Source organism: Mustela putorius, unplaced genomic scaffold (genome assembly GCF_011764305.1).
Source record: "Mustela putorius furo isolate JIRA1106 unplaced genomic scaffold, ASM1176430v1.1 tig00003898_pilon_pilon_pilon, whole genome shotgun sequence".
NCBI lineage: Eukaryota > Metazoa > Chordata > Mammalia > Carnivora > Mustelidae > Mustela > Mustela putorius.
Genome location: NW_025422047.1, coordinates 28,732,230 through 28,745,865, shown reverse-complemented (window position 1 = coordinate 28,745,865; position 13,636 = coordinate 28,732,230). Strand labels below are relative to the sequence as shown.

Below are 13,636 nucleotides of genomic sequence, written 5' to 3'. Positions count from 1 at the left end.
CAGGTCGTGGCAGGGGGCTTTGAGGGAAGTCTAAGGCCATTCCAAGAGCATGTTCACACAATTTTATGAAAGCTATCTTAGGGCAGATACGCGAGGAGAGTTCAGTCGGATATGGCCTCATCGTGTTAAATAAACGAGCTCCCTGCATCCTGGTGGTTGCTGTTTGGGAGCGTACCTCTCAGAATTTTAATTCCAGCCGATGAGTAACCATACCCCGACAGGCATCCAACGGAGTGCCACGAATCGGTCCTGCATCCAGGATGGGGTTGGCTCTTAGCTCAATTCCCTTCTCTCCTCTAGGGCCATTTGTATCTGCCCATCCATTCTTTTTGTGACAGAACAGAAAACATTCAACTTTGGGAAGGTTTTTTTTTTTTAAGTCTTCTTTTTATTTTTTTAAAGATTTTATTGATCTATTACAGAGAGAGAGAGAGAGAGGGCACAAGCAGCTGGGAGAGGGAGAGGGAGAAACAGACTCCCCACTGAGCAGGGAGCCTGATGCAGGGCTCTATCCCAGGACCCTGGGATCACCAAGTGAGCAGAAGGCAGATGCTTAACTGACAGAGCCACCCAGGCATCCCCAGCTTTGAGAGTTTCGCTCCCCCCCTCTCCGGAGGGGATCACAGCCAATAGACAAAAAAAGCAGACATTTATAAATCAAGCAGCCTGTGACTAGGGCCAGTGAAGTGGCCATGGCTCTGTCCTAGCCCTGACTGGAGGGAAATGGGATGGGGGTGTGGGTAGGGGGCGGCCCCACCTTACAGGCTGGGTTTTGATACCTAGAACCAGCTTAAACAACTTCTGGAGGTGGAGAAGACAGGTGAGAGGACATAAAAACTGCCCTATCCATAGGCAGAAGTGTCTGTTGTGAAAGCATCCAGACCTGGCAGCAGGGAGAGTCTCACCACCATTTCAGGATCTGCTCTGTGAAATTCAAGAGACTGCAAGGAAGACAACCTCTCTCCCTAGGGAGGGCTCCAACGGGACACTAAAAGAAAGACCCCTCATCAGAGTCCAAATGAAACATTCTCAGAATTCCCAACATGAATTAAACAAGCCGATTTTATTAGATCAATATGAAGGGATTTGAAACTAATTAATCAGTGTAGAGATCAGATCAGCCGCTGACAATGAGACAATGGAATGAGGACTTGGCGTATCCATAAAAGGCCTGCCTGAATTCAGACAGTGTAATAACACAGGGTCTCACCACTCTGTGGAGGAAATTCCAATTGCTCAGTGAAAGAAAGTAAGTTGGGTGAGAAATCCACTGTCACCAGCAATCTTCTTCGGGGAATATCCTCTTAATGACACTCAGATTGATTTTCCATTCCTGGAAGGAACAGAAGGAAGAAGAAGTGATCAGAAAACATAAATATCTTTTAATAAAGCCAGGCAGGCTGCTGGAAGAATACATGTATACAAGAGAAATAAACAAGAAAAATAATGCACTTGGGAAAATGAGTTTCCAGCATCCACAGGGTGGCTGAATCAATAAAACTGGGGTGGGAAACAGCGTGGAGCCTCTTACCACATACTTACCTGGCAACCACACCCTCAAGGCAAAGGCAGGGGAAGCTTATGTGTGGAGGGGCCAGTTTCTTCCTCTCCTGAAACACATATTTGGGTCAGATGAACTTTAAGTTCCCTTCTGTCGCCAAGATGCTATGATTTGTGACTACAGTAGTGCCCCCTTCTCCACGGTTTTGCTTTCTGAGGTTTTTGTTCCCCTGGTCAGCAGCAGTCTGTGGTCAGCAGCAGTCTAGAAGCACACAGTTCTCCTTCTGAAGGTTGACAGTATCTTCTTGTAGACTTACTTTCTCCTGTCGCTGAAGGTCAGTAGTACCCTAACACTATGTCACAATGCCTACATCGTTCACCTCACTCATCTCATCGTGTAGGCAGTTTACCATCTCATGTCATCACCAGAAGAATGAGTTCAGTACAATAAGATCTTTTGAGAGAGATACCATATTCACATCACTTTTATTACAGTATATTGTTATAATTGCTCTATTTTATGATTACTCTCTTACCGTGCATAATTTATAAATAAAGCTTTATCACAACTATGCATGTATAAGAAAATATATATAGTTTTTGATGCTTATATAAGTATTTTTTATATATATATATATATATATATATATATATATATATATATATATATATAGTTTTGATGCTTAGAAAGTACTGTCCATGGTTTCAGGCATCCACTGGGGGGCCTGGAACATATCCCCTGTGGATCAGGGGTGACTACCGCATTCCGGAGCTACCCTGAGAGAGGCCCAGGTCGGCGTTGACAGAGAACTGGTGATCTCCGCATTGTGGGAAGACAGAGTGAGGACTCTAAATCAGGGCTAGACCAAACCTCCACCCACTCTCTTCACTTCATTCATCAGAATCTCCTCAGGACCCAGTCAGGTTGTAGTATATTATTTTATATTAGCCCAGCACTGTGCTGTCCAGGCAGTGACTCAAAATGTACACATTCCTCATGTCTCCTGAAGTGGTGAAAAGCCCTCAGCTTTTGGAATCAAAAAGAACTGGACTCAAATCACTACTACATCATCAGCTGGTTGTGTGATTCTAGACTAGTCACTTCCATGTAACAGAATATTAGGCAGCTCTGTAAGAACTCACATGGGAAAATGTCCACAATGTGTTACTTAATAGTACACCAAAAGTGGAAGCAACCCAACTGTCCATCAATGGATGAATGGATGAACAAAATATATATACACTCAATGGGATGTTATTCAGCCTCTAAAAGAAAAGAAATTCTGACATATCCTATAACATAGATGAACCTTGAAGACATTATGCTAAGCGAAATAGCCAGTCATAAAAGGACAAATCTTGTATGGCCCATTTATATGAGGTGGTCAGATTCATAAAAATAGAAAGTAGAGTGTTGGCTGCTAGAGCTGGAGTGGAAGGGGAAACTAGGGAGGCAGTGTTTAACTAGTAGAGCATTTCAGTTTGGGAAGACAGAAAGTTCTGGAGATGGATGGTGCACATTCCACAACAACGTAAATGTACTTAATGCCACTCAACTGTATACTTTAAAGTGTATACTTTAAAGTGGTTAAAATGGTAAAAATTTTATGTGATGTATGCTTTCTACAATAAAAAACATAAATAGGAGAACAGTAAATATAATATGATTGCATTTTTGTTACAATTTTTTACATCTCTCTATATTGTCTATGAAGGATACATACCACACTGGTCACAGTGGTTACTTTGGGGGAGTAGGGTTGGAAAGGGCTGCTAATGGATAATATGATTTAGAAGTTACATGTGTCTCAAAGCCCAAGAGCTTGCATTCTGTTTTGACAGGGCAATGACGATCAATTCCGACTCTCAAAATTCCTCGGTTTCCAGAAGAAGAGGTATTATTCATCATGACTCAGGTTACTCCGTGGAATGCGGTCTGTGGCTTTCCACTTTTTACCAAGTTCAGCCCAAACCCCTTAACCTAGTATTTAAAGCCCTGCAACCAGCCTCTTATCCTTCCCTTTTAACAGCCTCCATGCACCCGTACTGCAACCATTCCATGCTCCCCGAGCAGTTCTTCACCACCATGCCTTTGACCAAGTCGCTCACTCTCCACTGTAGTTCCCCTCAGTCTCTGCCTCCAGATACCTCGTCCATTCTTCTGGGACACAGAGGCTGAATCCCACAGGTGGAAGTGATTTCTCCTTCCTCCCTCAAGGCCAGCATGACATCGAGCTCATCTCTGATCTGTTGGTGTATACACATCTTCTCTCCCCCATGGACCCTATGCTCCCTGAGACACGGGACCAGGCTTTATGCAGCCTGGTGTGTAAGGCACTTACCGCAGTGTAATCATATATCAGCAACAATGGGGATGGAGGGGAGAGCTGCACACAGTGCAACCCGCATGACCCCAAGCACAAGTGCCTCCTTAAAAGTCGTACCCTCGGCACCTGGCTCACCTCCCTTCGTCCCAGCCACTACCACTCATGGCACGCCTGCATGCCAAGCACTGACCTCACCAGATTTCTGTGGTATCGGTGGTATTATCCCCATTTTGCAAATGAAGAAACCATGACGTAGAGATTAGATCACTTGCCTAAGATCATATTGCAAAGAATGGGAATGTGAACTCAGGCTTGACTTTCTAAAACACCTGAGATCCCAGGAATTACAATCGACCGCCTCACCAGTAAGCTTGCATATGCAGCCAGCGCTCAGTACTTCAGTGTCTAATGACTTCAGTAGGAGAGAGGGCAGCGGGTGGCCGGGAGAGCGTGGTGACAACTGAGGCAGTGCTGTGAAAACTGCGGTGTTCTGGGCTCCTTTGCCAGGTGAAGCACTCGAAACATCCGCTCATTCCCGCCGGCTGCACTCAAAAGAAAACTGCATCCTAGTTCTGCTCTCTTCAAACACAGCTTTCACTTAACTCTCTTCTTGATCAGTTCCAACACCCATTTTCTCTCCGACAAAAGCCACATCCTCTCCTTGTAACAGCCAGGCTCTGCTTATACCTATAGAACCTCCTGGATCCTGTCCTCAGACGCGCAGACATCATTGGGCCACCCCACCTCCTGTGCTCTCCAGAGCATGGCTGGTACAGAACGTGGGAGAGGCTCTCAGACACTGAGAAGAGGTTCCAGGGCCTCTAGGAAGGGCAGGAAGAAGGAGCTGCCCACTGTGGAGAGAAGTAGGTACCAGTGTGCATCAGCCCCTCCTGAGAAGCCAGAGGCCCCAGCATCTGGGGAACCCAGACCTGTGCTGCGTACCTGCAGCCCCTGACAAAGGTGGCTAGTCTAAATGGAAATATGCTCTAGGTATAAAAACGGATTCCAAGACCTAGCAGGAAAAAAAGACTGCAGACTCTCTCATGAATAATTTTTAATGTTAATGACATGTTAAAATGGTAAGATTTTGGATAACTAGATTCAATATACATATGGTTAAAGCTAATCTCACAGTTTCTTTCTAGTTTTTTTTTTCTAAAGATTTTATTTATTTATTTGACAGAATGAGGGAGAGAGAGTGCACATGCAAGTAGGAGGAGTGGAGGGTAGAAGGAGAGGGAGAAACAGACTCCTCACTGAGTTAGGGGGCTCAATCCTAGGACCCTAGGATCATGACCTGAGCCAAAGGCTTAACGACTGAGCCACCCTGGCATCCCTCTTTCTGTTTTTTTTTTTTTTTTTTTTTAAATGTAGCTAGAAAATAGGAAATTACACATGTGACACGTTTCTCGTCAGAGCCCATCCAGACCCCAGACTCTGTGTCAGACCCACACCTTCCTCAGTCACTGGGAGGTCTGGCTACCTGGACTCAATTTTACCCCCTTAGACTTTCTGCTTAGCTGCAGCTACAGTGACCCAGGAGCTTAGAGGTGGCCTCTGAATCCAGTGGCAGAATTTGAGAGTAAGAAATAGCTGGATCTTTGTACATTCACTCATATTTCCCTCTCCAGCCCAACTCCCCAGCTTCTTTCATTTAGGACAGCAGTTCTCAACATGCGGTCCCTGGACCAACAGCTTTGCATCACCTCGGAACTTGAACTTGTTAGAAATGCAATTATCAAGCATCATCCAGAAATTCTGATTTAGAGACTATGGGGATAGGGTCCGGCAATCTGATTTTTAATGAGCCCCAATGTTATTCTGATACATGTTAATGTTTTCTATTTTTTGCCCCTTTTCCAAGTTTTCATTTAAATTCCAGTTAGTTAATATACAGGATAATATTTGTTTCAGGTATAGAATTTAGTGATCCATTGCTTACCTAAAACACCTAGTGCTCATCCCAACAAATGCTCTTCTTAATGCCCATCAGCCACTTAGTCTATCCCACTCACCTCCCCTCCAACAATCTTTCAGTTTGTTCTCTATAGTTAAGAACCCATTTTCTGGTTTGCTTCTCTCTTTTCTCCCCACTATGTTCCAACTGTTTTTTTTTGTTTTTTTGTTTTTTTTTTTTTTTTTAAAGATGTCTGTTTTTTTTTTTTTAAAGATTTTATTTTATTTTATTTGACAGAGAGAGATCACAGGTAGGTAGAGAGGCAGGCAGAGAGAAAGAGAGAGAGTGAGGGAAGCAGGCTCCCTGCTGAGCAGAGAGCCCGATGTGGGACTCGATCCCAGGACTCTGAGATCATGACCTGAGCCAAAGGCAGCGGCTTAACCCACTGAGCCACCCAGGTGCCCCCCAACTGTTTTGTTTCTTAAAATTCCACATGAGTGAAATCATATGCTATTTGTCTTTCTCTTATTTATTTTGCTTAGCATAATATACTCTAGCTCCATCCACATCACTGGAAATGGCAAGATTTCATTCTTTTTGATGGCTGAGTGATATTCATATATATATATATACATAAACACACACACACACACACACACCACGTCTTCTTTATCCATTCATCTATTGATGGACACTTGGGCTTTTTCCATAATTTGGCTATTATTGATAAGGCTGTCATAAACATCAGGGTAAACGTACTCCTTCAAATCAGTATTTTTGTATCATTTGGGTAAATACCTAGTAGTGCAATTGTTGGATCATAGGGTAGTTTAATGCGATGTTTTCAAACCACTGTCTTAGCTCACTGTTTCTCAAACTTTGCTGCATGTTAAGACCACCCGGGGAGCTTTTGATATGGGTTTTCCCAATGCCCAGATCACATTCCATGGCAAATAAATCAGAATCTTAAGGGGCAGGACCTAGACATCAATTTGGTTTTGTTGTTGTTGTTGTTTTTATTAACATATAATGTATTATTTGCCCCAAGGGTACAGGTCTGTGAATCTATCAGTCTTACACATTTAATAGCACTCACTGTAGCACATACCCTCCCCAGTGTCTATAATCCAGCCACCCCAGCCCCTCACTGATCCCCCCAGCAACCCTCAGTTTGTTTTGTGAGATTAAGAGTCTCTTAGGGTGTGTCTCGCTCCCAATCCAATCTTGTTTCATTCTTTCCCTTCTCTTCCCAACCCTTGCCCTGCCTCTCAAATTCCTCATATCAGAGAGATCATATGATAATTGTCTTTCTCTGATTGGCTTATTTCACTTAGCATAATACCCTCTAGTTCCATCCACATCACCCGGCATCAGTTTTCTAAAAACCCCTCCCTTGATTCCAGTGTACAGCCAGGGTTGAGCACCATTGTCTAATGGTAAAGGACTTGAGAATATCAGCCAGAGTGGGGCAGGCTGCAGTATGTAAGTGAGATAGCCTTACTGGGGGAGTTGGTGGGGAAACACAGGGCTGTACATTTTCTAATGGCATGAGAAAGAGGCTGAACTGCGCACACCCAACCTAGAAGGTCTCTTTCAGTAGGTCAGCCACTGTAATGAAACAGGGTTTAGTCTCTAGATTTTCTGAAGTTGAAATGACATGTGGAAAGGGAACAGATCTTCCTACAGTCCACCAAGAGGCAAGGTGAAGAGAGGCCTGAGTCCAGGTATGTTAAAATGAAGAGATGACTAAATAGGGTTCCAAAAATTGTGGTACATTTTAGAAACTTACATTTATTAAATTAAGGCTTGTAACACATGTAAAATTTAAAACATACCCAAGGCAATGTAATCATCCTATTCACAATGTAATAGCGGGATTTATTTTTAAAATTCATGGGCATGGTACCAAAATTTGGCAGAAGTTTAAAGCTGATGATAATTTCCTTCTTCCAGTCCTATTAGCATATCTTTGGGGACAAAATTTTCAAAAATCCAAGTCTGAGGCCTTCGGCGATCGCGAGATCCATGGGTGAAAGGCCCTCCTTTGGTATGCCTCGGGATAGGAGGGAAGTGGGGGCTCTGCAGGTATGCACAAGCAATTCCAGCCTCTCCCGACCCCCACCTACAGACACACAACCTGGGTGGTATCTGCTGGCCTCTGGTACCCCCTGTCCATAGGCATACTTGGCTGCTGGCCACAGGAAGTAGAGCAGTGACAGTGACAAGACCCCCTCCACTCACCTTATCAAAGTAATTCCTCCAGTTTGATACACAGTTGTCTGTGTTTCTGAATACTTTCTTCAGAAAGCACCTGCAAGCACATATTCTTCTGTTCCAGAGGCTAGGTTGGGCTCAGGACTCCATGTGTCATAATGCAAGAAGAGAAAGGAGTCCCAGAATGAACAACAGTTATTGTCTGAGGAGCAGGCACATCAGTTAAGAGCCACAGTTGGTCTCATTGGCATATGCTTTCTCCTCTGGGAGGTGAACTCAGAGACGTGTCCACCAAAGAGACCCCCGGCCACATGCATCAGAGGTCTCTAAGAAGGCCCATGGCAAGGTCTGTGGGATCCACATAGTACAGCAGCCTGGGCACCATAGGATGAGGGGGGTTGGGGGAGGGATGGGGCAGGGAAGAAACAGCAGCCCTGTTGTCACTGGCCGGTTTCAATTCTTGGTTGCCACCATCTTCCTGTTTCCTAGAGATACAAGACCAGGCCTCATGCCATCCTCTCTCCTGGAGACCAAAGCTTCTAGGGAAGGAGGTCCACACCCAGACAGAGGAGGGTGAGCACTGGGATTCAAAGTCCAAGGCCAGCTCTTACATTTAACAGTCAGAGAGATCATCCACTGTAAACCCATGGTATCCTCAACCAGAGCAAAGTCCAATCCCCTGGTCTCATTTGCCCCATTACTTTCCCTCTGGGTCCATAGGTGCCTGAGTTTCTTTAGCCTGTGGAAAATATGCGGAGGAGGGGGAAGAGAGAGGAAGGTGGGAGGGACAAATAAGCACACGGCCTGCCCACAGCCCCAGGGCACCAGGGTGGTAAACACTTGGAGGGAAGCCAGCTGTCTTGCACCTCAAATCTTCTGCACCTCCCCAGCCAAGACTCAGACTTGTATATCCTGGGCTCTTTCTGCCTCATTTCACCCAGGCCTTAACTTACCCAGAGCTAGGTCTAGGTTATTCCATCCAAAACTTTACTCTGGAAATCTAGATTGTAATGCAAGATGTACGTTCTCAGAATCAGATTTCTGAGACCTCAATTCAGGACGGCGCGGGCTTAGCAGTCTGGCTACATTCCATTTCCATCAGCCCATCCGATGAATACCAATGAGGTGTTCATTGCTTCCGCAGGATTCAGGAGACTGCAATGGCCCAGGTAAATCGGAAGGACCCAGCCAGAGCTCAGCTGGTTGGCTATTTAGGGAGCATAAGGAGGTCATAGAGGGTCTGACACGATTGGAGGAATCAATCCTGAGGCTGTCATATTGCTTTTCCATTGGCCGTACAGCTACGGGTCCTAAAATCCACCCCTTGATTCTGTAGGATGGAAGAACCTTTTCAAAAGACAACCCGAGACAAATCCCAGAGCGTCTTGCAACAAGTACTACAATAATAATAGTAACATTAGTAATCATGGTTGACATGCATTGCTTCCTGTGGGCCAGGTATGATTCTAATGCTCTGCACGGAGGTGCTTGGCATAGGATCTCTGGGGCAAGGTAAGGACCAGCCTCTCCAAGGTGGCCCCAGGCAGCTCCCTGGGGAAAGTCCCTTCCACACTGCTGGTTCTCTGACACAGACCCATCGTGACTCTTCAACTTTAACCTGTTAACTCAAGTCTTAGCCTGCTGTAGGGACCTGGGCGGACCCCTCATCCCAGGGGAAGGGGAGCAAGCACCCGACAGCTGTGCTAAATGAGCTGGCCTTTTGGAGAAACGCAGGAAGGAGGGTGCCTGAGCATCTCCAGGAAGCAAACACTGTCTGCTCCTTGCTATTGCTCCCCTAAGGAGCTGTGGTGGGAGGAGGTTGTCTCATTTCATGAAAATATGATATATAAAAAGCCTAAATTAAAAGGATTCAGGAAAGTATTATTATCTCTATAAAGCAACCTGCTCTGGAGTACCTTTTGGTATTTCCCTAAGTATATTTCAAGCAAGATTTCAACATTAGGCTTATTGAAACCTCAGCTAGCACACATACGGTGCACACCGCGCAAGTGCTCCTAAACCACTAGTTAGCAAGAACCTTATTTTTCGAGGAGTGTGGCCCGTGGTGGGGAGGGGAGAAGGGAGTAAAAACAACATCACCAGCTGCTGACCGCGGGTTGGACCTGGGCGTTTTGGCATCAACATGTGGTCCTCACAACACGCCTGTGGGGGAGATGCCACCATCTCCATTTACAGATGAGGAAACCGAAGCTAAGGGTTCGAATGCCATCCTCTGTACTGCACAGCCTTTCATAGCAGAGCTTTGTTGGAAACCAGGCTTTTCTGACCCTGATGACCAGAACTACAGACAAGGCGCAAAGCCAGACGAGGTCCAGCCATTCTCCACAGTTAATCCTATGGCTCCCTAATTACAGATGTGGTTGCAGAATCCCCACACACTTTTTTTTTTTTTTTGAATTTCCCTTCTTTTTGGCCTTCTTTGTCTTCTCCATCCAGTCAGAATGAATTTTAGCTGCTAAGAGCAACTTGGTCACTGGGACCAGCCCAACTGGTAGGTCTGTGAATAAATGCGAGTTCTGGAACCATTCTTCAAAAACCACAGCTTGACTAGGAGGATTCAAATGCCTGCGCCTGTCCGCAAGGGCCATCCCACCAAGGTGCCAGGTTGACCAAGAGGTGCACTGGCAGTGGAACCACACAGGTGCTCTGGGGTTCAGAGGAGCACAACAGGAAGTTCTCAGGAAGCCCCCCCCCCATTCAGAGGAGTTGAGCTCCACGTGGATTCGGCATCCTGACGTGCCAACAACCATCGCAGACCTGGCATGTCTAACAAATGCAGCGCTCGACCCCAAGACGCCGAAATTGTTACCTCATGTTGAAACAGACCCGAAGCTGCAAGCAATTAGCACTGCATCTGTGAGGCTAAGGAAAGACAACCAAGAGAACGGGGGCTTAAAAGAACTATTTTGGTCCACATGGAAAATTGATAAATTTTGTGCATGGTAAAAATCCTTTCAGATATGTTTTTAAACCTTAAATTTTAAAATTCAGGTTTTAAATATTATTCTTGGAAAGGCATCAAGATTCCCTGAACATCATGAGATCTGTAAGTAAACTAAAAAGCAGTTGGAGTCTTCAGTAAAAGAATTAATGTAATAAATGAACTTAGGCGTTGGTGCAAATTAATCAAACTGCAAAAATTACAAACTTTAATCAGTCATGGAATTTCAATACTTGAAGGGATCTTGGAAATCATCTGTTCCAAGAGCAGGAATTAGGGGAAATAGTCAAGTGTCTCTGACTGGAGAGACACACAAAGAAACAAAGAGACGCAGTCAGGAGGCAGTGTGTGCAAGGGTTTGCAGAGACAGCCTGGGTTCAAAGCTCACACCTGCTTCCTGAGCTGGGATGTTTGACCTTAGCAAGCATTTATACCTCTGTAAATCAGGTAGGTCCAACACAAGGTTACTCTGAGGCCTAAGGGAGACAATGCACAGAAAAGGCTTAGCATGGTGCCTGGGACGCCATATGGTGCCTAGGACAACAGCCCTCTGTAAATATTAGCTCCATAGACAAGGCAACTCTACAAACAGAATCTAAGTGTGCCAAACTAACACACTGTGTATCACTGGCCTTTCTCTTATGTGTTTATAAAAGAAAAAGCAATATGCAGTAGACCTAAGTACTCAGACCTCTGGCTATGAGAACAGGACATGGTACCCAAGGTCTTCTTTGAATTAAAAAAAAAAATGATCTTCATAGAAGGGATCCACATCTCTGTTAAGAAAGAAGCCAGACCCGATAAGCAAGGCAAGAGGACCCATGAAGATGGCGACTCTCCTCTTTTATAAGGGTAAGTGAAAACTTCCTGCAATGGCCGTTAATACAAAGCTATCCCAAAGTTACGTAACTCTGGGCAAGGTAAATATCTGAGGTCCACAGTGAGCCTCAGTGGTGTTCAGTTTTAGCCTGGAGTTGAACCAGTGTTGTACAGTGGACTGACTGCAAAAGTTAAAGATTAACCAATAAGACATAACTCAGAATTCGTGTGTCTTTATGTCTTTACATAAAGTTAATTTGGCCTTATCATGTAACATTTATTAATTATGCTGAGGAGGGCAGCATAAAATCACAGGAGAAATCCTGGTTCTATCCATTGGTACTGTGAGATCTTGGATAAGAGATATAATCTCTTACCCCTCAGTGTTCCCATATGTAAAATGGGGATAACCATGCCTGCCTCATGGTGAAGGGCCGGCACAGTCTCTGCCTCATAATTGTAACTAACAAGTATTTATTAGTTTCATCAGTGGCTCTATTTGTGAATGAAAAAGAGGGCTGTCCTTCCCTTACTCAGTTTCCCACACTGATAGGAAATCTAGCTACTTCAGACCAAAGCCAAGGAATAGACAGCACTCTTTTCAGCAACAATGCACCTGAATTATACACATGGTATTTTTGAGGGGATGTGCTCTGGAGTATTTAACTTCCCAAATCTGAACCTACAGAAAAGACAGCAGGACTTGAAGCAAGAGAAAGAGTTCTCACCCCCTTTCGACAGCTAGCTAGTTTTCTGTGTTTTGTTTGCTTGGTTTTGTTTTGAATTCAGGTGAGTCACTTAACACTTAACTGGTGTCTCCGGTTCCAAATCATAAAATACGAGGGATTGTTTTTAGACTAGACAGTATCCAAAGTCCCTCAGAGCTTTAGAAATTCCATGTTGCTATAGCTGGTTCATGCTGTTTGTTAAACTGTGTGACTATACTCTGCACCAAAAGCCACAGGGCCCTGCTCTGTCGTGGTTTGAGTCACAATTTGTTTCTTCAGTTAGTGGTTCCCTGTAAACAGCAATGGCACAAATAGAATCACAGTGAACCGGATGCCCTTGTGCTCATTCTGGAGTTCAGCAAAAGCCAGGTGAGCTGAGAGGAAACAGATTGGCCATGAAGACAGGATTTTACTATGAAAATGAGTTTTCTGACAAGTTTAAAGCGGCAAAAATGCTCTGAAGACTATTTTATACCTAAATAATGCCACGCGGATTAAAAAACAAAACGCAACCTTCCCTACCTTGGCAGGTTTTCGTTTCCTGGGGCAGATAATATATTTCACTTGATTCCAAACTGATCCCTCACCCTGGAAAAAATTTCGGTCAGAATTCAAAATAAAATAAGGGCACGTGCCAATCAAACCAGTGGGGAGAAGCGCTTCAGTTTTACAGACTGTTCACATCTCACAAAACTAAGTAGTTGATTTATCATTGTAATTTTCCCAATACTTAGCAGTGTCTTGTACCTGGCAGGCTGGGAGCGCTTTGAAGGCAGAGATGATATTCCCATCTCTAGCACTGCGTCCTGGTGTATTACAGATGCTTGTTTTAATTTGTTAGGGCTATCTGAACCAAGGACCACAGACAGAAATGTATCTGCTCACCATGTGGGAGGCTAGAAGCCTAAGATCAAGGTGTCAAAAGGGCTGCTTTGTTTTGGCCTCTAATCCCTCTGTCCTTCGCTTGTAAAGGATGGTCTCCCTCTTCTGTCTTTATAGGTCTTTCCTCTGAATGTCTTGGTCCAAATCTCCTCTTCATTAAGGACTTGGGTCATATTCTCTTAGGGCCCACCTACTAATCTCATTTTAACCCTATCTCCAAATACAGTCACATTCTGAGGTATTGGAATTTAGGACTTCAACATACATAGAATTGGCAGTGTGGGGTTACACAGTTCTGCCCATGACA

The 13,636-nt window shown here is 44.6% G+C and overlaps 1 long non-coding RNA gene across 2 annotated transcripts; it reads right to left on the bottom strand.

Moving 5' to 3' along the window:
- Nucleotides 1-1,044: 1,044 nt before the first annotated feature.
- Nucleotides 1,045-11,422, bottom strand: LOC123388305. Of its 2 annotated transcripts, none has more exons than XR_006602857.1 (2): nucleotides 7,966-11,422; nucleotides 1,045-1,610 (listed from the first exon to the last, which is right to left on the bottom strand). It is a non-coding gene; the product is annotated as an uncharacterized LOC123388305 (long non-coding RNA). The 2 variants fall into 2 exon arrangements; XR_006602856.1 differs by having other exon boundaries at nucleotides 1,045-1,333.
- Nucleotides 11,423-13,636: the final 2,214 nt, after the last annotated feature.